Raw genomic sequence first — 24,880 nt, 5'->3', positions numbered from 1 at the left:
GGGGCAGGTAGAGATAGAAAACTGGGCAGAAGGAGAGAGAAATCTTGTCTTTTCTCTGGGTAGTTAAAAGCAATAATTGCAGTGGCAGAAGTTCTGGGTGGGACGCAGGAATCGCTGGATGAGACTCTGCAGGAGCGCAGACCAGGCCATCACAGCGATCCCTGCTGCATTACAATGTCTGAGGCTGCTCTCTACACACAGCAGGGCAGAGAGAGGGATGCAATTCCCTGCTCACACCCCCAGCGCTGGGCTCAGCACTGCTGTGCTCCAGCATTGGCCAGTGTCTCATGGTGCAAATTCCCACTGTGACGTCCCAGATCTTGAGCCTGAAATTCAGAGTCAGGATTCAGCCAACACCACGACTCATCCTGGCTGCACCAAACTGGCCAATGGCGGCATCTGGGGAGAGAGTTAGCAGAGAGTACGCGGGTAAGTGCTGCTCCCTGGGAGAAAGACCCACAGCCACCCCTGCTAGGCACCCAGCACCTGTGGGGGACACCCACCCAGCCCCCCCTCCTCTCCCATCCCCACACAGCCAGCGCCACGGAGGGGCCAGGGCCGGAGGGGCAGGAGAGAGGCTATCCTGGCTGGGGATGACTTGTTCTGTATCTTTCCAGCACCTGCAGGCCTAGGGCAAGGGTATGGGCCATTCCCACTTCAGCAAAGGGGTCTGAGGAGCTGCTGTGATTCTCATGTGGGCCCAGCTGCCCCAGGAACCTGTGTTCAGCTCAGTACCATGCTGTGCTTTGGTACACGCCCCACATCCCAGCAGCCTCTGAGCACTAACACAAGGGGTAGAGGACATAATAGGACCAACCCCACCCCCAGGTGAGCCATCACCTCCTGCCCCCACTTCGCCAGCAGCGGAGTCCCACTGGGGACATCAGTGGATCTAAGTTCTAGTTCTGCATCTACTTACACGGCCCCTAGCATTCCCTCCACTCATGGGGTTATTCTCCCAACCCCGCCCTGTGCAGTCAGACTAGCCCATGGTTACACATGGGGAGCGGCAGTACAGACAGAGCTAAAGCTGGAGTGCACCCCCCTTATTCAAGCTGAACAGCCCCTCACCACACTGAGTGCCGGGGAGAGCTCACGGAGTGAGGTATTCTTCACCATGAGCAAAGATGGAACGACCTGGTCCTAAGTGGCTTACCCAAGGTCACCCAGGGAGCCTGCGGCAGAGCCAGGAATTAAATCCAGATCTCCCAAGTCCCAGCGACCCAACCACGAGACCAGCCGGCCCCTCTGCCGGGCCTTGTAGCTGGGACTCGGATCCACAGATCCGTGGGATCTGCCAAGGATTGACGGGACCCCCTGGGGAATGTCCCCTAGGCTGAGCCTGCCCAGAGCTCCCGCCCCGACCCAGCACACGCAGATCCCCCCTGGGCAGGGGCATACTGCTGCTCCCCTGGAGTCCATGGGCTGGGCACATGATAACACCTAGCACAGTCTTCTTTCAGTATCCTGCTGTCATTCACCTAACACTTAATGCTGTCTCGGCACCAGCCCAGCAAGGAGAAGTGCCGACCTCGCAAGGGGAAAGATTTATCTATTGCATGATCTAGGTGTTCAAAAATAACACACCCTAGCACCGACCCAGAGGTCCGGTCACAGCTTTAGAGTATACACTGTGAGACTTTATTGAAACCCTGCTCCCCGAGCACGACCAGCACAGCGCTGGCTTGCGGTCACAGCACCTGCTCTCTTGCTGAGCATGAGAAATTCCCCTCCCAGACCCGACCGGTTCTTTAAATGGACACATTTCATCGGGGCGGTTTGTTCTATCTGGGGCTGGGTTGAAATGGAAACTGCAGTGAAATAAACACAGCAGCAGCAGCAGCCTGAGACAGCCCAAAATAAGCACAGTCTGGGGCTGGGGGACCACATCAGGGTTTCACTGAGGTGTCAGCTCTAATTGTGTCATTGCAGCTGCAAGGGTGTGAGTGTAACCCTTCTGCCCGTCAGAGTTGGCAGCAACAAGGGCCGGGTTCAATATCTAGGGGATCCATTCCAATAACACAATGCAAACCGGCTCGAGCCCCCACCCAGTGACCTGGGACAAATATATACCACCCCCACTGGGCGCCTCCAAGAGGCAATACTTCCCCTCTCGCAAGCACATAGTCTGAGTGTAGCAAAAGTCTTTTAATAACAGAGAGAAACAATGTGGCATTATGTTGGGGAAACACCACCAACAGGATTCATAACACAACCCATGAGCAAAAAAAAACCCACCCCAGGCAAATTGGGGCATGCCCTTTTCCCTTTGGTTCTTGAGTCCAGCAACCCCAAATCACCCAAAGTCCCAAAAGTCCAATGCCCCAAAAGTCTCTGTCCCTGGTCAGGGCAGCCCCAGAGTTCGAAAGTTTATCTGCGGAGCTTTACCTCCCAACCTGGGTGGAAATGGGACAGGGGTAAGAGGCACCTTACGTGATCTGAAGCTGACCGCCCCATAGCTCCATAGCGGCGCTCCACTCCGCCAGCCGCCCCACAAACTCCTTCGCTCAGCTGCGCTCCGCTCCACCAGCCGCCCCACGAACTCCTTCGCTCAGCTGCGCTCAGCTGCGCTCAGCTCCGCTCCGCCAGCCGCCCCACGAACTCCTTCACTCAGCTCCACGGCCCACAAGCAGCTCCTGCCAGCCACACACTGCGCCGAACTGCTTCACCAGCCGTCCCGCAAACTGCTCCACAATATATCTTCAGGCTCCCCCACTACTTAACACAACACTCAGTGATTTCAGCTCTTAGGTGAATTCAGCTTATAATAGGGGAGCCCCAGTGCTGGTGCACTGTCAGCCCAAAGTGAGCTCAGCAGCCTATAACTAGACTTCTAATGAAATCAAAATTAGCTCTGATATTCCACAGTGGAGAGAGGAGGAAGTGCAATCAGCATGTAAGGCCCTCACCAAGGGGCCCATGCCACCAAGTATTAATACTTGTCCCCAGCCTCTCTCCATTCATACAGTTTTGGAACCCATGACCCTTGCCTAGCGAGTGCTACTTAGTTGATGGTGAATCCCTCCATCATAACAAAAGGCCACGTGCAGTTCCAAGCACAGTTCCCATAATCAGGGTAATAACAATTTATTCTTCCTGCCCCAATAACAGAGACACTGGGGATCCCACAGCAGCCAAAGTGACCATTTGGGCAGCTATGGTCTCATTCTAGGCGTGGTGGGTGTGCCTATGCAAATGAGATCGGCCCCTGAAGTTCTTTTCCACAACTTGCCACACCTCACCACCAGATGTCAGGGTGGAGCTCATCCTGACACTGCTTACATCCTCCCCCCAGCCGAGACTTTGTCGTCCCGACAAATCACACTCCCTTTATACCAACTCATTGGTTTCCTCCAAAGGGCCTCAGGAAGCCCACTTTAGCTTCCACAAGCCTGTGTGCTAAATGTATTGGCTCCTCACTAGTCACCCCAGGTGCATCATAAGTTAACCGTTTCACTGGTCTTATCACCCTGTCTCGTCTATTGAGAATCTCTGTTGCCGAGGTAGGGGGAACATCCTCTTGAGTGACGGATGGAGAGGCTTCCCTGGAGGGTCCCTCGGCTACTGGCGTAGGCCCCTGCACTCCTAGTTCTAACGCTGGAGGGTCCAAGGTGCCCAGGACATCCTCTACCTGTCTGTCCCCATTGTCCAATAACCTGTGTGTGTCATCACAGGGGGGTCTCATCAGCAGCACCGGGGTATCAGAAAGGGGCCTAAATAGTTCCGCCATTGGGTTTAGGGCGGAAGAGGGAAAACTCTCGTTTGGTTCAGCTGATCGAGACTGAAATCTTGTCTCCATCCCAGGATACACCAGGGTTGTGTCTTCCTCCTCAGACTCACTCTCAGATGTGCAGAATAGGGGTAAGTTAGCTGCAGGGGGCCCACTGTCTGTGTTGGATGGCGGCTTTGGTCTAGCACCTCTGTTCTGCCTGGCGGCCCTGCCGTGGCCCATCTCACAAGGGGTGCTTACCAATTCTCCCACAGGGAGCAAAAGGTTTCTATGTACCGTCTTTATTTGCCCTGGACCGTCTTCAGGTTTGATCTTGTAGACCGGCAGATCTCCCAGCTTTTCCATCACCAGGTAAGGTATTGCCTTCCATCTGTCAGCTATCTTGTGTTTGCCAGCAATACCCAAATTTCGCAGCAGGACTCTGTCCCCCGGCTGGAGCTCCTGCGAACGCACTCTAGCATCGTATCGATGTTTGTTGCGGTCTGCGTTCTTCCGAGCCGCAGCGGTAGCTAAGCGATAAGCATCCCGCAGCTTTTCTCTTAGTCGGGATACATATTGCTGATGAGTTTCATAGCTATCTCCATCCTCTGATACACCAAAGCACAAGTCTATGGGTAATCTTGGTTCTCGCCCAAACATCAAGAGATATGGGGTGACTCCCGTAGCATCGTTCTTTGTGGCATTGTAGGCATGCACCAGAAATGCGACATGCTGGCTCCAGGTTGCCTTCTGCTCTGGTCGCAAAGTTTCCAACATATCTAATAGGGTTCGATTGAACCTCTCTGGCTGAGGATCACCTTGGGGGTGATAAGGCGTTGTCCTAGACTTTTTAATTCCTGCTATCTTCAGCACCTCCTTCAGAAGGTGACTCTCAAAATCCCGCCCCTGATCAGAGTGTATCCGAGCCGGGAATCCATAGACTGAGAAATATTTGTCCCACAATACTCGAGCAACGGTGGTGGCCCTCTGATCACGTGTGGGATATGCTTGTGCATACCGTGTAAAATGGTCAGTCACTACTAGAATGTTTCCAACATTCCTCTTGTCTACCTCTACAGACAAGAAATCAATGCATACCAACTCCAAAGGTTTGTTGCTGGTGATATTCTTGAGATATGCAGCCCTCGTGGGCAGAGTTTTCCTTTGAACACATCGAGCGCAAGTCTCACATTTCCTGCGAACATCTTCAGCCATTCGGGGCCAATAGAACCTACTACGAATAAGTTCCAGGGTCCTCTCCATCCCTAAATGCCCAAAGTCATCATGCAGGGCCCTCATGGCCAGGGCTCTGTACTTTTTTGGCAGTACTAGTTGTGCTCGTTGTTTTTGTAAAGGGTCAGTGGTCATTTGGTGTAGCACTCCCTGAATCAGTTTTAGTTTGGTCCATTCTCTCAATAGTAGTTTACCCTCCGGGTTAGGTGGGACAACCGCAGCTGGGCTTCGCCCCTCCCTTTTGGCAAGTAGTGTATCACGAATGTCAATATCTTGCTGCTGGGCTTCTTGCCAGTCAGCCGCATTGAGCATGGGCAAAGGAGATTGGTCTAATGCAATATAGTTCACCGAAGCAGAAGGCATGCATTCAGGGGGCAGGCCCAAAGCTTCTGCAACACATCCCTGAAAGCCCTCACGGGCCTCTGGCTCTCAGCGACTCACACTGCAAATAGCTCTCACTCCATCTGTGGGTATCACAGCAACTTCTGGAGCCTGCGGACGCCTGGACAATGCATCTGCATCTACATTGCTTCTCCCTGATCGGTACTGAATGCTGAACTCATAGCTAGCCAAGGCGGCCACCCATCTCTGCCCTGTAGCATCCAGCTTAGCACTTGTTAACACATAAGTCAGTGGATTGTTGTCTGTCCACACCTGGAACTGAGCACCATACAAGTAGTCTCGAAATTTCTCAGTGATGGCCCATTTCAAGGCCAAAAATTCCAGCTTGTGGGTGGGATAGCGAGTTCCACTATCAGACAATCCTCGGCTGGCAAAGGCTACAGGTTTACATTTGCCTTCCACTTCCTGGTACAGGACTGCTCCCAGAGCCTCCAAACTGGCATCAGTATGCAGGATAAATGGTTTGCTTGGGTCAGCAAAAACTAGGACTGGAGCATGAGTTAGGCAAGTAATGATTTCTCGAAAAGCCCTTTCACATCTCTCATCCCACCGTGGCCCAAATGGTGCAAAGGGGCCATTGTGTCTCTGCACAGGAGGCTTTGGGGACCTCCCCTTATTCTTGGACTTAGATTTGTTCTTGCTGGACTGATGTCCCCTGGTAAGATCATTCAGAGGCTTTACAATCGCAGCATAGTTTTTCACAAATCTGCGGTAGTAGCCACTAAATCCAAGGAAGGTCTTGAGTTCTCTGTAGTTACTTGGACGTGGCCATGTAGTGAGTGCTTCTATTTTATCAGGATCAGTACTCACACCTTCTTGGGACACAATGTGACCCACATACTTCACTGAGGTTCTGCAGAACTGGCATTTGTCAATTGAAAGCTTCAGACCATAATCCTCCAACCTATCAAGCACTTTAAGAAGTCTTTCTTCATGCTCCTCTAAGGTTCTTCCAAACACAATCAGGTCATCCAAATAAACTAACACTTGCAGTAAATTCATGTCTCCCACAACCTTCTCCATGAGACGTTGAAAGGTGGCAGGTGCTCCAGAAATCCCTTGGGGCATGCGTTCGAACTGATAAAACCCTAATGGGCAAATGAAGGCTGTCTTCTCCTTATCTTCTTCTCCCAGAGGGATCTGGTAGTATCCACTTCGAAGATCCAACACAGAGAACCACTGGCTTCCCAGCAAACAGTCTAAGGTGTCTTGCACTCGAGGCATAGTGTACTGGTCGACCACAGTACGGCTGTTTAGGGTGCGGTAGTCAATACACATCCGGATTTTCCCATTCTTTTTGCGGACTACCACAATGGGTGAGGCGTATGGGCTGCGGGACTCTGTAATGATGCCATTCGCAGCCAGCTCCTGAAGATGATGTCACACATCTTCCATCTCAGAGAGAGCAATCTTCCTAGATCTCTCCCTGAAAGGTCGAGAGTCATGTAGTCTGATATTGTGCTCTACTCCTTTTGCACATCCCACATCCCACTCATGCAGTGAGAACACCTTGGATCTTTCACAAAGTTTCTTCCTCAGGCAATCTTTCCAGTCCTCGGACACTGGTGAATCTCCAAAGTCAAACTTTGCTGGGTCTATTGTCGGAACTTGAGTTTCACACTGGGGTTTTACAATCGACTCAGGCTCAAAGAGGTCTGCTATCTTTTGTCCTTGCTTCACAAAAATATCACGACTTGTTTCATTAGCAATCAGTATAGTCACCCTTTCCTGGGCTTCAGCAGGTAGGGTTATGACTCCACTGGGAACCAGCACTCAGGGAGCTCTCCTCCCATCGGCAGCTCTATCATTGCTAACGTCCCTTTACTGCCTTTCAGACAGGTACTCATGACAAGCACTTCTTGCTCCGTCCTTGCAGGCACTACTAAGGGGGTTGTGCCCGTGTACTTCAGTGCCCCAAGCGGTAGCTCAGATGTGTCCCTTTTAGCGCTCTCAATTTTCCTATAGGCTTCAGCACAAAGCGTATGGATCATCAGGGTATTCAGGTATTGGTCCCCAGCCCGCCTTCTGCAGTAATCCGCGAGTACCTTGAAGAGACTGGAGTTGGTCCCTATCAGCACAGACACATCAGAAGTCCCTTTAGGGTCAGGGCATATTAAGGCAGCTGTGTCTACCTCTTCTCTTACCCCAGCAACCTCCTCTGGGAATTCCAGGTGCACTATGACATACCCTTGGTAGGGGTATTCATCCATGCTGAGGCCACACAGGCCAAGGCCAGTCAGTGGCTGTATAGGCAGGTGCCTAAGCATCTGTTGGTAGAATGACTGAAATATAATAGTCACTTGAGATCCAGTGTCAAGCACTGCTTTACACTCCACCCCTTCGATCCTCACCATGACCTCTGCTCGAGGCTCTATCAGTCCTGCAGGGATCCCAGCTGGACAGTCTTTTCTGGGGGAACCTTCAAATCCTGCAGACCTGGGGGGTCCCCGTCCCCAGACCCTCTGGCAGCTACTGGATCTCTCCCAACTAATCCTCAGCTTTCCATACACTAAGGAGGGGTTTTCTTCATTACGGCACTTGGCAGCACTGTGTCCATCCTGACCACATCGGTAGCAGAAGAATTGACCTTTCCCCCTTCGCCTGGGGGGGATGGTGGCTCTAAGTGCAGGCTTCTCAATCGCCACAGTTTGAGGCTTCTTATTCCTGGAAGTCTTAACTCGGTCAACGGTACTTTGCAGCTCAGCTATCCGTTCCGTCAGGACCTGCATTTGTTGGGGAAACACCACCAACAGGATTCATAACACAACCCATGAGCAAAAAAAACCCACCCCAGGCAAATTGGGGCATGCCCTTTTCCCTTTGGTTCTTGAGTCCAGCAACCCCAAATCACCCAAAGTCCCAAAAGTCCAATGCCCCAAAAGTCTCTGTCCCTGGTCAGGGCAGCCCCAGAGTTCGAAAGTTTATCTGTGGAGCTTTACCTCCCAACCTGGGTGGAAATGGGACAGGGGTAAGAGGCACCTTACGTGATCTGAAGCTGACCGCCCCATAGCTCCATAGCGGCGCTCCACTCCGCCAGCCGCCCCACAAACTCCTTCGCTCAGCTGCGCTCCGCTCCACCAGCCGCCCCACGAACTCCTTCGCTCAGCTGCGCTCAGCTGCGCTCAGCTCCGCTCCGCCAGCCGCCCCACGAACTCCTTCACTCAGCTCCACGGCCCACAAGCAACTCCTGCCAGCCACACACTGCGCCGCGTCGAACTGCTTCACCAGCCGTCCCGCAAACTGCTCCACAATATATCTTCAGGCTCCCCCACTACTTAACACAACACTCAGTGTATGTCAGCTCTTAGGTGAATTCAGCTTATAATAGGGGAGCCCCAGTGCTGGTGCACTGTCAGCCCAAAGTGAGCTCAGCAGCCTATAACTAGACTTCTAATGAAATCAAAATTAGCTCTGATATTCCACAGTGGAGAGAGGAGGAAGTGCAATTAGCATGTAAGGCCCTCACCAAGGGGCCCATGCCACCAAGTATTAATACTTATCCCCAGCCCCTCTCCATTCACACAGTTTTGGAACCCATGACCCTTGCCTAGCGAGTGCTACTTAGTTGATGGTGAATCCCTCCATCATAACAAAAGGCCACGTGCAGTTCCAAGCACAGTTCCCATAATCAGGGTAATAACAATTTATTCTTCCTGCCCCAATAACAGAGACACTGGGGATCCCACAGCAGCCAAAGTGACCATTTGGGCAGCTATGGTCTCATTCTAGGCGTGGTGGGTGTGCCTATGCAAATGAGATCAGCCCCTGAAGTTCTTTTCCACAACTTGCCACACCTCACCACCAGATGTCAGGGTGGAGCTCATCCTGACACTGCTTACATCAGTGAGAGCTGAGATGTGGATGCCAGTTATTGTTATTATTATTTAACATGTCTATGGGGGTAGCTCCTAAAGACCACAGCAGGCTGGGTCCCACAGTGCCAGGCACTGTAGATTAGCGTAAGGCGCTGGCCTGTGCTATATAGGAGGTCAGACTAGATGATATCAAGGGTCCCTGACGGTCTGTGAATTACAGCACAAGGATAGTTTTAACCCACCCTCAGTGCAGGGGGCTGGACTCAACAACCCCTTGAGGCCCCTTCCCGCCCTACAGCTCTCTGATCCTGTAACCTTGCCTTTCAGATGTGTAGCCCTCCCCCTTCCTCAGACCCTAGCCAGTGAATTCGGGCCAGTAGAAACAGCCAGATCAGACGCTAGCTGGACCAGGAAGCCAGGCGTGGGCACTGTGCTGGGGGATTGTGTACAGCACCTGGCACACCATTCCCCAGGCACGGAGGGCACTCGGTCTTACCCATACACAAGTAGTAAGGGGGAAGAACAAGAACTTACAGTGGATCTGCTCATCCGTGGGAGTGTTCTCGGTGCTGTGGTTTGGGAGCTGTTCCCTGTCGAAAGCGAGTGTGAAACCCGTCAGCGTGGGTGGTATTACTCTGTGTTTGTGGTGCACACGCTGCCACTGGGCACTGAGTGACGCACAAGCCTCCCTTCCCAGCAGGTGTATCTCAGACTACATTAGACGCTGACCCCAAGAGAGAGGCCGGGGAATCCCAGTGGATTCTCAGGTGACCTACCCACATTCAGTCCCTGTCCTGCTCACCTGGGAACATACCAGGGCGGCTGAGAACTCAGTTCCCCTCTCCTCCTCACCGCCTCCCCCACCTGCACCTTGCTGCATCACACCCTGGGGCCACGTCCAGACTCACAACAACCCCAAGCTAAGTCATCCTCCTTCCTACCTTGGACATCTCCGTTTAGATGCAACTGAAACAAAAAGGAAGAAAATTACAGTTTTCAGGGTCCCAGCCATCCGTCCCTCCCTGTCCAACCAAGAGATGAGCTCTGTGATGCTGTGGACAGGGGCTGGTCTCTGCACCATGGTTAGAGTGGGTTTTTCATAATGGCCCCAGGGATTCATAGGCCTAGCTGTGAAATTAGTGTATCCAAATCCCCTGGGAAGTGTTGGCAATCTTGGCCTTAACATAGCTCACTCAAATAGTCTCCTGGAGCCGAGCAGGCTTCTGTGAGCAGCTGCCTCCTGTATGATGTATCCATCCCGCCTTTGGGGACCAGGATGTGGTATTTGCCAAAGTGCCCATGGGAATAGGGAGCTCATGCCCCACTGTAAGCACTTCCGCTCCTATTTTCCTTAGCAGATTTTGAAACCATCTAGGCTTTTGGGGCAGCGTTTCTGAAAGCACCAGAGTGACCTAGATGCCTGAATCCCATTGAAAGCCATTGAATGTAGCTGCCTTCGTTACATAGGCTCATTGGAAAATGCTCCCCTTTGTCTCTCCCTAGTATGGCCACTGTTCACTCACAGCCTCGGGCTGAGGTCCCCATCACCTACCTTTCTTCACTAGCAGATAAATCAGTGGAACCAGACACAGGACAGAGAGCCCTGTGATTCCCCAGATGGCCTCCGGTCCCAGTCGTCCTCCTGGGAAAATCAAACAAATGTGAACATTCCTGCAGGAGCCAGCGCTGAAGTGTTCATGATGCAGGTTTCCCTGCGCCAGGGGTCGTGCTGGCTGTGTGTCACTTCTGGGTTATGGCTAGGACAGTTCCAGCCATGGCTGGGCCCACACGGGCCTGTCTGTTCTCCCTGCTCCTGCCCAGGCCAACTCCTGACAGCAAAGCCACCGCAAGAGACAATCAGGGAGTGACGGAAACCTGGGAGTAACCATGGCCAGAGAGAGTTAGGGTATGTGAGAGACACGGGGCATATTCAGAGCAGAGTGGACACGGGGAAACTAATACACTGGGATGGGGACCTTCAGAACTACACAGCAGCGGCTGTCGTTCCCAGAACCAGCACCCCCTTGGCCATTCTCCAGGAGGGGCAGAATGAGGGGAGACGGGAAGGAGCTAGGAGCTACTGCCTGGGGGCAGGAATGCTGAATGTGACTCCGGACAGTACAGACAGTTGTACAGACCCATGGCCAGTGCTGCATATTCTGGGCCTTGGACCATAGCTCCTCAGGCAGGGTTGGTAGATCCACCTTGCAACTCTAAGGACAGTTGAGCGCTGGAACAGGCTTCCAAGGCAGGCTGTGAAATACCCACATGGGAGGTTTTGAAGAACAGGTCAGACAAACCCCTGTCAGGGATGGTTTAGGCTGACTTGGCCCTGCCTCAGCTCAGGGGGCTGGACCAGGTGACCTCTTGAGATCCCTTCCAGCCCCACATTTCTATGACACTATGATTACATTCCTGACTAAGGCTTCCTGGCTGGTTAGGGGGAACGGCTGGGCTCGAGCAGCACTGGACACAACTCCTAGGCCAGCTCTCATTGCTATTTCCACAGAGTGAGGGGTCTTCAGAGGGGCAGCGCTCTGTAGCTGTCCTGGCTGGTGGGAAGGTCAGCTGGGTAGGAGCAGGCCTGAACACTTAGGCCGCAGAGCTGGTTAGAAAATGATTTGGCTTTTTTCTATGGAAAATTTTTGATTAAAATGAAAAAAAAAAGTTTGGTTTTGTCAACAATTTTGGTGGGAAAAGTTAAACTTTTCACCAAACACCGAAAAAAAAAAATTGTTTTGTTTTCAGGGAGTCAGAAAATCACCAAAAAACAACAAATTATCAGCCAAAGACTGAAAATGTTTTCACTTTTCAATTTACTGACCAAAAAGAAAAGAAATTTCTCAGGAAAGTCAAATTTTGCCACCAAACTCTTGATTTGTTAAAAAAATCAATTTTGGAAAAAAGTGTTGATGGAATTCCTAATAGTTCTCCTGTGCAGCCCTCCCCTCACGCCAGCCCTGAGAGATGATGCCAAGCCTGGGAGCTGCAGGATCAGAGGCAGAAGGAGCTGTGGGGAGAAAAGCCAATAGTGTCCTGCACTCCTGGCCACCCCTGTTTTCCCTGAACTCCCCCAAACTTCTGCTGTGGGATAGATTAAAGGGAGACACTTAGCTGGGGCTCCTCAAGGACTCCCCCTTCTAGATCAGCATGCTGGAGAAACACCGAATTAGTGCCTCATGCAACGTGCAAAGCACTCAATGGAAATCGTCCCACTGCCTCCAGTGGGTTGGGAAACTGGCCTTTAGCGAATACAAATTATTTACCATCAGGAACTGATTTTTTCTCAGAGCTGCTGCTATTGCTGTGATCAGTGTCACTGGAGTGAACACTCCTGTCTGGGACATAAACACACAAAGAATCACAACATTTCGGCACCTTTCAGCCAAATCTGAAGGTACAGTGAATCAGATTTCAGAGTAACAGCCATGTTAGTCTGTATTCGCAAAAAGAAAAGGAGTACTTGTGGCACCATAGAGACTAACCAATTTATTTGACCATGAGCTTTCGTAAGCTACAGCTCACTTCATCGGATGCATACCGTGGAAACTGCAGAAGACATTATATATACACAGAGACCATGAAACAATACCTCCTCCCACCCCACTCTCCTGCTGGTAATGCAGTAACTCCCAGAGCTGATCATTCTGGGGGAATTTTGACATCAATGAGCTGGTGTAAATCAGCATCACTTCACTCGCGTCAATGGGCCAGCTCCCCATCTAGTGTAAATCAGTGTCACTCCGTTGGAATCAATGGGCCAGATCCCCAGCTGGGGTTATAATAATAACAAATAATAATAATGCACTAGCACCTGAAGGCCAGATCCAGGTCGGGTCTCATTGTGCTGGGAGTGTTACAGAGGTGAAAAAGGTCAGTCCATGCTCCAAACTCAAAACACAGTGGGTGGATGAGAAGACAAACAGGTCAAGGGGTGGGGTTGGAAAATGGGGTAACAAACCTACAAGCTCACTACCTGCCTCGCCATTACCAGGTTCCCGTGGCAGAAGCCCACACAATTATAAAATGCCTGACACCAGCCACAGTCCCCTTCCCCCTCCTCACATTGTGCTGGGGTCCAACAACTCACCTGGTACATTCAATGTCTGGGGGAGACTGAGATGAGAATTTTTCACCTGGTTCTGGTCGTTCCTGTACTGGTACATACATCGAAACTGGCCTGAGCTCTGCACAGAGATGTCATGTCGATACAGTGACCAGCCTGGCATGACCTTTTGGCTTGATATTTCTTTGCCATCCTGACAGAAAATAACTAAAGCAGCGAAACTGTTGAGACGAAGGTGACACTGAGCCAAAACGGAGTCCCCGACCTGAGCTGAAGAGGTGCTCAGAGACAATTTAGGAGAAGGGAAGTCACCTGCAACAAGAAAGAGAGACTAAGGGTACATCTCCATGGCAAAAACCCAACGTGACAGCAAGTCTCAGAGGACAGGGCAACTGACTCAGACTCATAGAGTCACGCGAGGGAGCTAAAATTGAAGTGTAGACACTTCCACTTTGGCTGGAGCTAGGCCAAGGCAGGAATGTTACACTGCTATCTTTAGCACAAGCTCAAGTGAATTAAGCTGGGCTCTGAGACTCACTGCTGTGGGGTTTTTATCTACAGTGTAGATGTGCTCTAAAACAGGCCTCTGAGAGGAGACTAAGGGCTTGTCTTCACTGCAGCATTAACCTGAATTATAACATGAGTCCTGTTCAGAAAGAAATCCCTTAACTCAAGTGTGGTGATGCTCTTCTCTGGAGTTGGCCAGCCCTATAGGGGTATATGCTAAAATGTGTGAGCACAAAGCTTCAGTTGTTACAACAACCACTGTAGTGTGGACACAGGCTAGCACCACTTGAGTACCACGAGTACCACTAGTCCTCCAGTGCCTTCCCACAGTTCCCGCCATGTGCCCAGAAACGTCAGACTGGCAAAGAATGCATAGAGCAGCTCAGTTCATTTAAACCATTTTTACCATAACTTCCCCTCCAGGCTGTTCCCCATGCCCCCCAGCACAGGCAGACCTATAAACCTGCCACCCCCCCCAAAAAACCCTAGGCAGAGAGCTCACTGCACACTCACAGAGTAGCCACAGCAGGATCATGGGGTGATCGAGAGCCGGCGACTCAGCCTGAATATCCCACAGCAGCATCGAGTCTACATCTCTGATGAACAGCAACCGGGGCTCTCTGCCCCAGGTCCCTCCTTCTCCCCTCCTTCTTCCGGCCCGGACAGGCTCTGGGCTCTTGTAGCGTGTCTCAGGGAGGCCCTGATGTGTCTGTGGCCAGAGGGGCCCTCCCCCCGTGAGATGAGAATGGAAACATTATTCACCATCACCCCCCCACCACACCCCCATCTAGTCTCTGCATTGGGGAGAGCTGGACCCCCTGGTTTCCCATTGGAACCCCCCTGTGACAGGCTCAGTCCTGCTGAGCCATAACTAGTGAATTTCTAAATCCATTCCCAGGAAAAGGGCAAATTCCTCTTGACAATTTCCACTATTTTACCACTAGCTCCAGCTGTCCCCTGAGACGGGAGACACAAGGGCGTGTTGTTGGTGTGAGCTGGTGTCTGTCTCGGCGTCTCCACCCTCCACAGCCTGCCGCATGCACCACTGCCAGGGCGGGCGTTGTGTGTGGGGGTGAATTTATCACCAAATGATGCACAGGGGTCATTAACATCTGTTCTGAGCTCCCAGCCTGCTCTGGCAGTGTGAGCTCTCACTCCACTGGCCTCTTCACTGCACACCCTCAGCCCTGCCCCCAGGGGCCGTGTGTCCCTGTCACACTGACCCAGGCCTGCCCGGCCCAGGCATAGGGCTCAGGCAGACACTGTGCCTGCAGAACAACCAGACATGGAGAGGGAAGGAATGAAAACCCAGCATGCCCCAGGTGTTCAGGTGAAGGGGACCTGAGACACTGGCATCACATGGAAAATGGGGACCATGCCGGTAACACCAGGACGTGGCCTGTGTACAGCACTCCCTTTGGCTGGGGGTGATACAAAGGCCGGGAATTGGCTGGGCACAGGACCTTAGCACTGGAAAGCTAATGTGCCAATATATAAAAAGGGTAAACGGGATCACCCAGATAACTGGAGCACTGTCAGTCTGATGTGGCTTCGCGGCAAGATAATGGAGTGGCTAGAATTAAAGGAGGGTAAAATAAGAATGTAAGAACGGCCATACTGGGTCAGATCAATGGTCCATCTAGCCCAGTAACCTGTCATCTGACAGTGGCTGGTGCCAGATCCTTCAGAGGGAATGAACAAAACAGGGAAATTATCAAGTGATCCATCCTCAGTCTTCCAGTCCCAGCATCCAGCAGTCAGGGATTTAAAGACTCCTAGAACATGGGGTTGTGTCACAGGCTATCTTGGCTAATAGCCATTAGTAGACCTGTCATCCAGGAATTTATCTAAGGAACTTTTCTGAACCCCATTATACTTTTGGCTTTCACAACATCCCCTGGCAACGAGTTCCACAGGTTGATGGTGCATTGTGTGAAGAAGTATTTCCTTTTGTTTGTTTTATACCTGACAGCAATACATTTCATTGGCTTCTTGTGTTATGTGAAGGGATAAATAACACTTCCCTATTCACTTTCTCCACACCATTAATGATTGTATACCCCTGTATCGAATCCCCCATAGTCATCTCTTTTCTAAACTAAACAGTTCAAGTCTTTAATCTCGGCTCCTCTGGAAGCTATCCCATACCCCTACTCATTTTTGTTGTCCTTCTGTATCTTTTTCCCAATTCTAATATATCTTTTTGACATAAAATAACCAGAACTCCATGCAGTATTTAAGATGTGGGCGTGCCATGTATCAATAAAGTGATATTTTTGAGTTTCCATGTCCTTGAGTGTTCCATATTATTTATTATATTTATATAGTGGCTTTGTGATCATTTCTGTTTTATTATCTATCCCTTTCCTAATTGTTCCTACTATTTTGTTAGCTTATGATGAACCGGCTGGAGTTGATCTCCCCCCTCTCCCCGCCCCACCCGCATGTTGCACCCCTACGGCTAGCTGGGGATCCAAACAGACACTCCCCGGTTTGAGCCCCTGCCTAGCCAGGCCCTGTTCCCTCCCCCCAGGCAGTTGTTGGCCCTGAACTCCTGCAGGCAGCCATGACACACAGGTGCTTGGGGGCTTGAGAGAAGGGCTATCACCAGCTGAATGACCCCTGCCTATACGGTGGGGACTGAGGCCACTTTGCCAGCAGGTGCCCCCCAAGTCCTGTGCTATGCTGAGTCTGGGGAGATGGGCAGGTTCAGCCTCATTAGAAGGGATCGGCCAGACAGAAAGGCAGAATTGGGTCCCCGCACAGAGCCCCTCTACTACCTGCCTGTGTCCTAACCACCAGGACAGTGGCCAATCCCACCTTCAGGTCAGGTTCCAGCATCGGGCCCTGTCCATACCCACAGTGTGTGGCACCCAGCATGCGCCGATAGACTCCGGTACATGCAGTAAGTTCACAGACACTAGAAACTGCCTAACATCAGGCTGGGGGCTGGGGATGTGTAGGGTACAGAGCACAGCACCCCCTAAGGCTGGGCAGGGGGCCTGGAAGCTGGGGGAATATGTAGGATCCGGAGCACAGCATCCCCTAACACCAGGCTGGGGGCAGGGAGAGGGGGGATATGTGGGGCACAGAGCACAGCGCCCCCTCACACCAGGACACGAGGTCTCGTCCGTCTCAGGGCGGAAATGATCACACCCTTCAAATGGGGGATCTGCCACGGGCACTGGCAGGAGCGCGCTGCTTTACATTAAGGTTCTTTGGCTGATGGGCGAACCTCACCCCGCCCTGCGTTTCGAGAGTGAACAGCTGTCGATGGAAACCCAGACGGCAGAGATGGAGCAGGACTAACCGGGGTCACTGAGTCTCGCCCTCACCCCGTGTCTACACTGTACAAGGGTGGGAAATAGCAGGTGCCTTTTCTTGCCCTGATATGATTTTGGAGATGCCGACGCTTGCGACAGCTTTCTCCCTGTGTGGGTTGTGGGATCCAGGGGAGCCGTCTGTGTGCTCTGTACAGGACAAGGCGTGTAGATCGTTTATACCTCAATGTATCACTGTAAATACAGTTATTTAATATATCAAATAAATAAAAGTAGAACAATACATCAAAAAGCATCAAAATGAAACAGAGGATTGCTATGTACAGGGGAGATTGCTATGTACAGGGGGATTTCCACGTGACTAGTTAACGGCTCGAGAGGTTTCATCACCGTGTACTTTCTGACAGGTTTCTGCACCCTGTGTAGGGTTTACGTCCAGCCCTCCGTCCCCGTTTCCAGTTGTGTACGTTTTTGGCGTCGTTGGCCCTTTTGAACATTTATTTTGTATTGTTTTTCTGTGTTTGGCTGGGGGAAGATTGCGTTCTTGTGTTTTGACATATTTAGAGAAAAAGTATGAACAAGTAGAAAGAAAGGCTGTAAGGGGTTTGCGGCTCCCTCCCCGTCCATCAGGGTAGGAGACCACGCCCCTCGCTACGATACTTCCGGGGTACCTTGGTTCAGGGGAAAATTAGCCCAGTGTTAATGGTTCAGGCCTGCAGTCAGGCCGAGCAATGGTAGAGAGTCTGTTTCCCTGGGGCCCTCATTCAGGGCAGGGCTGCAGTCAAGTAGGGGCTCTGGCCTACAGTCAGGCAGGCAGAGCAGCAGAAGGTCCATTTGCCTGGCCCTTGATCAGGGCGGGGCAGCAATCAAGTAGGGGGGCTCTGGCCTACAGTCCGGCAGAGCCGTCGTCGTCTAGGGGAGGTTAGCTCTCTGGTGGGAGAGTCAGCACAACCGTCTGGCGTCCTGATTCAAGCGGGTGCCAGACCAATGAGGCCTCCTGACAACCAGGTGGGGAGGCTGCTACTCCTGACGGTGGCGTGGCGGTGGTAGGGGAACCCAGGCCTTCCCGCTCCACTGCGTCCCCACCCAGGGTCCTAAACAGCAGCGGAGTGGCCCGCCACTGGGTCAGAGGGGAAAATCCGATCACAACACGCTGGCCGGCTTGTAGTCAATAACACAGCTGAACCCGATTTGGCTGCCCTGGGCTCCTTCCTACACACCCATTCCGTGTGTACATGGGTTCCAGGGTTGTTGTTCGCTTCGCTGGGGTAGACGGCTAGTGGCAGCCCCACCAGCTCCTTGGAGTCCCCGGCGTCTGGCAGCGCCGGCAGCCCCTCTGGCTCTCTGTCAGGATAGCGCTCTCCATTAGGGGAGCAGGGAAGAGACGTTCTGCTCCTCCAGCAGCTCTCTCCCAACTCAGCTGGAGGGGCGGCCTTTTATAGTTCCGCTTCCTGTCCCACCCCTCTGCTTCTGGCAGGGTGGCATGCGGTGGGAGACAAGCCTGCTTTCTGCAACCCTCCTGCCCCCAACAACCCACTTCAGCGAGTCCCAAAATCAAATCCACTTACCAGGGGCCTCCTCTCCTTTTTACGCTTCACCAACATCCTGGGTAGAAAAGAGCTCCTGGCCGCAGGCATCTCTGACCTCCGAGTCATCTTCTGCCTCTGGGTCCCCCTACACATCCTCATCCAAGATTTCCTCCTCCTGGCTCGGTCCACTCTCAACTGACATGCGAGCCACCGAAGTATCCACAGTGGTGTTCGCAATGGAGGTGGGGTCGCCGCGGAGTATCATGTCCAGCTCTTTGGAGAACCGGCAGCTCATAGGCGCAGCACCGGAGTGGCGGTTTGCCTCCCGTGCCCTGTGCTCGGCGTTCCGCAGCTCCTTCACTTTCATCCTAAACTGCCGTGTGTCCCGGTCATCGCCCCTTTCTGTCATGCATCGTGAAATCTGTCCGTAGGTGTAATGATGCTGGTTCTGCCGGGACCCAACTGAGAGTGCCAGTTCAGGACAAACTGCTTCAAGCAGGGCAGTTACAGCCGAAGGCTGGGGGTTTTCCACCTCTAAGGCAAACCAAACCAGCCAAACAGAGCAGACTTTGGTCTCACCCCACTGGCTCACCACAAGTCACACAAGCAATTCCCTTAGACGCTCCAGTTTCCCAGTATCACCAATTGTTATGGGGAAAAATGGTTATGAAAACCAATACCCCAGGAAAAGAAAAAAGGCTCTCTTGATCCCAAAGGACCAAGCCCCAGACCCAGGTCAATATACAAATCAGATCTTGTCCCAAATCACGCTCTTGCCAATCCTTTAGAATCTAAAATCTAAAGGTTTGTTCATAAAAGGAAAAAGCTATAGATGAGAGCTAGAATTGGTGAAATGGAATCAATGACATACAGTCATGGCCAAGTTCTTGGTTCAGGCTTGCGGCAGCGACAGAATAAACTGGAGGTTCAAATCAAGTCTCTGGAGAACATCCACAGCTGGGATGCGTCTTTCAGTTCTTGGTTCAACGCTTCAGTGTAGCAAAGTCCCTCCAGAGGGATGAAGCAGGACTGAAGACAAGATGGAGGAGCTCCAGCAGCTTTTTATATTCTCTTGCCATGTGGTCTTTCTTTTTTCCCAAGACAAGCTGTCCATCACGTGGCTTGGAAAAACCTCCGAGTTCTGTCCATAGGCAGGTCCCTGCACACCGTGCTGAGTCCCAAGGTTTGTCTGCCTTCTCTCAATGGGTCAATTGTGTAGGTGATGGTCCTTAATCGGCCATCAAGCAGGCTAGGCATTGCATCCGATGAAGTGAGCTGTAGCTCACGAAAGCTTATGTTCAAATTAATTTGTTAGTCTCTAAGGGCCACAAGTCCTCCTTTTGAACTTGTCTGGGGTGTCACCCAGAAGCATAGTACAAGTTTGAACCACAGACGTACAGAGTCAATACTTATAACTTAAAATACAATAATGACACAAGCATATAGAAAGCATAATCATAACCAGCAAACCATAACCTTGCCTTAGACACCTTATTTGACCCCCCTTTATACAAGATTTGGTGCCACTACAGGACCTTGGTTACAACTATGATCTATATGGTCCCAGTTCAAGTCAATAACGTCACAGTAGGTATCATAACTGCTACGTCTGGAGTGCAGCTGGGACTGTACAGCCTCCTCTCCCCAAATGCTGATGGGGTCCAGCAGCTCAGCATAGCTCCAAGCAGGGGGATCACCTGGTGCGTGGAGCAGGCCTAGCCACCTGGAAAGATGCGCTGCACGCATCACCGAGCAAACAGGAAGGGGACTTTCAAAATGGCAAAGGAGTTTATGGAGTGGGGATGATGGATGGTCACCTGAGGGCCGGGCAGTAGAGTTCAAACCGATGACCAGAGAGGCGAGAGCAGGCATTGTGGGACACCTCCCGGAGGCCAATCGCAGCGCCGTAATCGACCTCGGTGTCTACACTGGCACCGCAGCCTATAGCCCCGGCGCAGAAAGTTTTTTAAACTGTGCGGTGCTTTTTTTAAAGCGCTGCAACTGCCCTGTTTCCGCGCCCTGAGTGGCGTGGCCGTGCGTACACCTCACCAGTTGCAGCGCAGAAAGCTGCTTTACCGCGCTGCAACTTGCCAGCATAGACAGGACCTAAGGAAACAGTGCCATGACTTTAAACCTCCTGTTTACCGGAAAAAAAGAAGGCTGTGTTTTGGAATGGAATAAAAATGCACCTTTTAAAAATGCTGTAACAGTTTTAACACATGATGAAAGTTATATTAAGCTGATTAAACATTTTAGATTTTTGTTGCATTATCAGACTGCTTTTGTTCTTAAATGTTTGCAGCCCATGGGCTGAGACATAAATACATGCTTCTGTGTTTGTTTTGGGTCTAGAAGCTGTATTAAAAGGAATGCTTTATAAAAGCAAAAAGGCTTTTTCATTTGTACTTTGTTTTTCTAAGAAGACAAAAAGCATTTTAGTAATAAGTTTGACAGGGGCATTTTTGAATTAGCCAGTTTGTTTTCCAAAGATGTCTAGTTACCATTAAGCAAAAGCCAGGGCCGTAAAGTTAATTAAAGGAAACAGGCATGTAGATTTCAAAGCCTCCTGGTTACAGAAATGGGAATGGCCATATCACCATTTACAAAATCTTTTTATTAACTGTTTAAATAAACTTACTATATAAAAGAATACAAAAAGAGACCCAAACCAAAACAGCTTTACCTTTAAATTGTAAAGAAAGCTTTAAAAATCAGGGTACAGTTAAAACCCTCATGTTTTTAAGGTTTGGATTTAGACAAAAAAGAAGAAAAAGCAGCTGATGTGAAAAAGTTCTGACAGAGATAAGGGGCTTGTTCTGTTTCCAACATTCACACACACATACGTTCTTCTTCTTTTCTCATGTTTTTTTGAAATGTAAACCAGGACAAACAAGTTTGCTTTAGGCCTGTTATATAAAATCTGCATGAAGCAGGATTTAAAAATAGCTGCCTTCCCCTGTTTAGCTCGCATGTCCTGTGACCAAAGTTGTTTCACTGTAAAGATGACCAGAACATGTATGAATTTAAAACAAACAAGAACCCACAGCAGATTGCTTTTCAAAAGACACCCTTTGAACTTATTAAGAGTGTAAAATAAAGAAGCATCTTGGGGTTAAAACCACAGGCAGTTTACAAAAGTAATTTGTTAAAGTTAAATTAAGTTTTTATTGACTTAGGGATTTTAGTATGATTTTTTGTTGCATTATCAGACTGTCTTTGTTTCTAAATGTTTGCAGTCCGTGTGCTGAGACCAGGTACAAGCTCTTTTTTAACTATTTAAATGGACTTAATATATCAAAGAATGCAAAAAGAGAAAGTTGTGTGTTTTTTGGTTACCTTGAAATTGTAAAGAAAGCTTTAAAAATCTGGGTACAGTTAAAAACCTCACGTTTTGAAAGTATGGATTTCTACAAAACACAAGAAAAAGCAGCTTATGTGAACCAGTTAGATTTTTTTTTTAAACAAGAGATAAGGTATTTGTCGCCTCCCTTCCCCCCCGCAACACATTTTTCTTTTCTAATGATTTTTTAAGTGTAAACCAAAGGCCAAATTTGACCTATTTGAAGCAGGCCCTTCTGCTTTTAAATTTTTTTTTACAGCAAAGGCAGAGGATTAAAACTAAATGTAAACCGAAAGGGCTGCCAAGTTTTACTGAACACTAGTAAGATCAACACCTGTTTACAGGAACGTTAATGGTAAAGAGAAAGCAATATTACCATTCACAATCTATTTAACACATTTGTAACCCTTGAAATGAACTCCCTTGTTCTGTAGGGAAATAAAGAGGCCCCTTTGTAACACGAACTGGTTTAAACTCTTAAGAAGGTGTCTACACTGCGCACGTGAAATCGCTGCCGCGACAACGCTTTAAGGTGGCAGTGTCCTTGCGGCTCCAGCTGAGGAGGGTGTTTTTTCACACCCCTGAGCGGTACAAGTTTCAGCGCTGTAAGTGGCAGTGTAGACAAGCCCTAATTGAACTGTGACATTTTAAAACAGGGAACACTCTCTAAAAACCCCGAAAATTATTTTTGTTGTTTGTCAGCCCCAGTGGGAAAAGTCCCATAAAATTTAAAAGGCCTTAAAGCCAATGGGGTTATCTATCTATCTATCTATCTATCTATCTATCTATCTATCTATCTATCTATCTATCTATCTATCTATCTATCTATCTAGTGGAAAAGGTGCTTGGGGCCTGTTTTTTTAGATAAGAATAAGGCAGTTAAAGGGGGTGGGTGGTGAGGGGAGCGGCGGGGAGGGGAGGGAGAGGGCTCTTGTTTAAAAATCTTGGGTTGATAGGATTGGTTCAGGAAAATGCATTCTATGATGCAGCTGTAGAACAGTTTCTGATTGGTCTGCCCGAGAGGCAGAGATAACCATGCTGGGGGCTGTGAGCCTTGGGAGCTCCCTCTTTTCCCGGGGGCAGCCGCAAGGGAAGAATTAGTAGGGGAAGCAAAAGTGGATGGGAACCTGGGAGGCAGTGACCATGAGATGGTCGAGTTCAGGATCCTGAAACAAGGAAGAAAGGAAAGCAGCAGAATACGGACCCTGGACTTGAGAAAAGCAGACTTTGACTCCCTCAGGGAACTGGTGGGCAAGATCCCCTGGAAGAATAACATGAGGGGGAAAGGAGTCCAGGAGAGCTGGCTGTATTTTAAAGAATCCTTATTGAGGTTACAGGGACAAACTGTCCCGATGTGTAGAAAGAATAGTAAATATGGCAGGCGACCAGCTTGGCTTAACAGTGAAATCCTTGCTAATCTTAAATACAAAAAAGAAGCTTACAAGAAGTGGAAGATTGGACAAATGACCAGGGAGGAGTACAAAAATATTGCTCGGGCATGCAGGAGTGAAATCAGGAAGGCCAAATCACACCTGGAGCTGCAGCTAGCAAGAGATGTCAAGAGTAACAAGAAGGGTTTCTTCAGGTATGTTAGCAACAAGAAGAAAGTCGAGGAAAGTGTGGGCCCCTTACTGAATGAGGGAAGCAACCTAGTGAGAGAGGATGTGGAAAAAGTTAATGTACTCAATGCTTTTTTTGCCTCTGTCTTCACGAACAAGGTCAGCTCCTAGACTACTGCACTGAGCAGCACAGCATGGGGAGGAGCTGACCAGCCCTCTGTGGAGAAAGAAGTGGTTCGGGACTATTTAGCAAAGCTGGACGAGCACAAGTCCATGGGACTGGATGCGTTGCATCCGAGAGTCCTAAAGGAGTTGGCGGATGTGATTGCAGAGCCATTGGCCATTATCTTTGAAAACTCATGGCGATCGGGGGAAGTCCCGGATGACTGGAAAAAGGCTAATGTAGTGCCAATCTTTAAAAAAGGGAAGAAGGAGGATCCTGGGAACTACAGGCCAGTCAGCCTCACCTCAGTCCCTAGAAAAATCGTGGAGCAGGTCCTCAAGGAATCAATTCTGAAGCACTTAGAGGAGAGGAAAGTGATCAGGAACAGTCAGCATGGATTCACCAAGGGCAAGTCATGCCTGACTAATCTAATTGCTTTCTATGACACGATAACTGTCTCTGTGGATGAGGGGAAAGCGGTGGACGTGTTGTTCCTTGACTTTAGCAAAGCTTTTGACACTGTCTCCCACAGTATTCTTGCCAGCAAGTTAAAGAAGTATGGGCTGGATGAATGGACTATAAGGTGGATAGAAAGCTGGCTAGATTGTCGGGCTCAACGGGTAGTGATCAATGGCTCCATGTCAAGTTGGCAGCCGGTGTCAAGCGGAGTGCCCCAGGGGTCGGTCCTGGGGCCGGTTTTGTTCAATATCTTCATAAATGATCTGGAGGATGGTGTGGATTGCACCCTCAGCAAGTTTGCAGATGACACTAAACTGGGAGGAGAGGTAGATACGCTGGAAGGTAGGGATAGGATACAGAGGGCCCTAGACAAATTGGAGGATTGGGCCAAAAGAAATCTGATGAGGTTCAGCAAGGACAAGTGCAGAGTCCTGCACTTAGGATGGAAGAATCCAATGCACTGCTACAGACTAAGGACCGAATGGCTCGGCAGCAGTTCTGCAGAAAAGGACCTAGGGGTTACAGTGGACGAGAATCTGGATATGAGTCAACAGTGTGCCCTTGTTGCCAAGAAGGTCAATGGCATTTTGGGATGTATAAGTAGGGGCATTGCCAGCAGATCGAGGCATGTGATCGTTCCCCTCTATTCGACACTGGTGAGGCCTCATCTGGAGTACTGTTTCTAGTTTTGGGCCCCACACTACAGGAAGGATATGGAAAAATTGGAAAGAGTCCAGCGGAGGGCAACAAAAATGATGAGGGGACTGGAACACATGACTTATGAGGAAAGGCTGAGGGAACTGGGATTGTTTAGTCT

This window comes from Lepidochelys olivacea (assembly GCF_965140295.1).
Source record: "Lepidochelys olivacea isolate rLepOli2 genome assembly, chromosome: 23".
Lineage (NCBI taxonomy): Eukaryota > Metazoa > Chordata > Testudines > Cheloniidae > Lepidochelys > Lepidochelys olivacea.
This window is presented reverse-complemented; position numbering follows the sequence as displayed.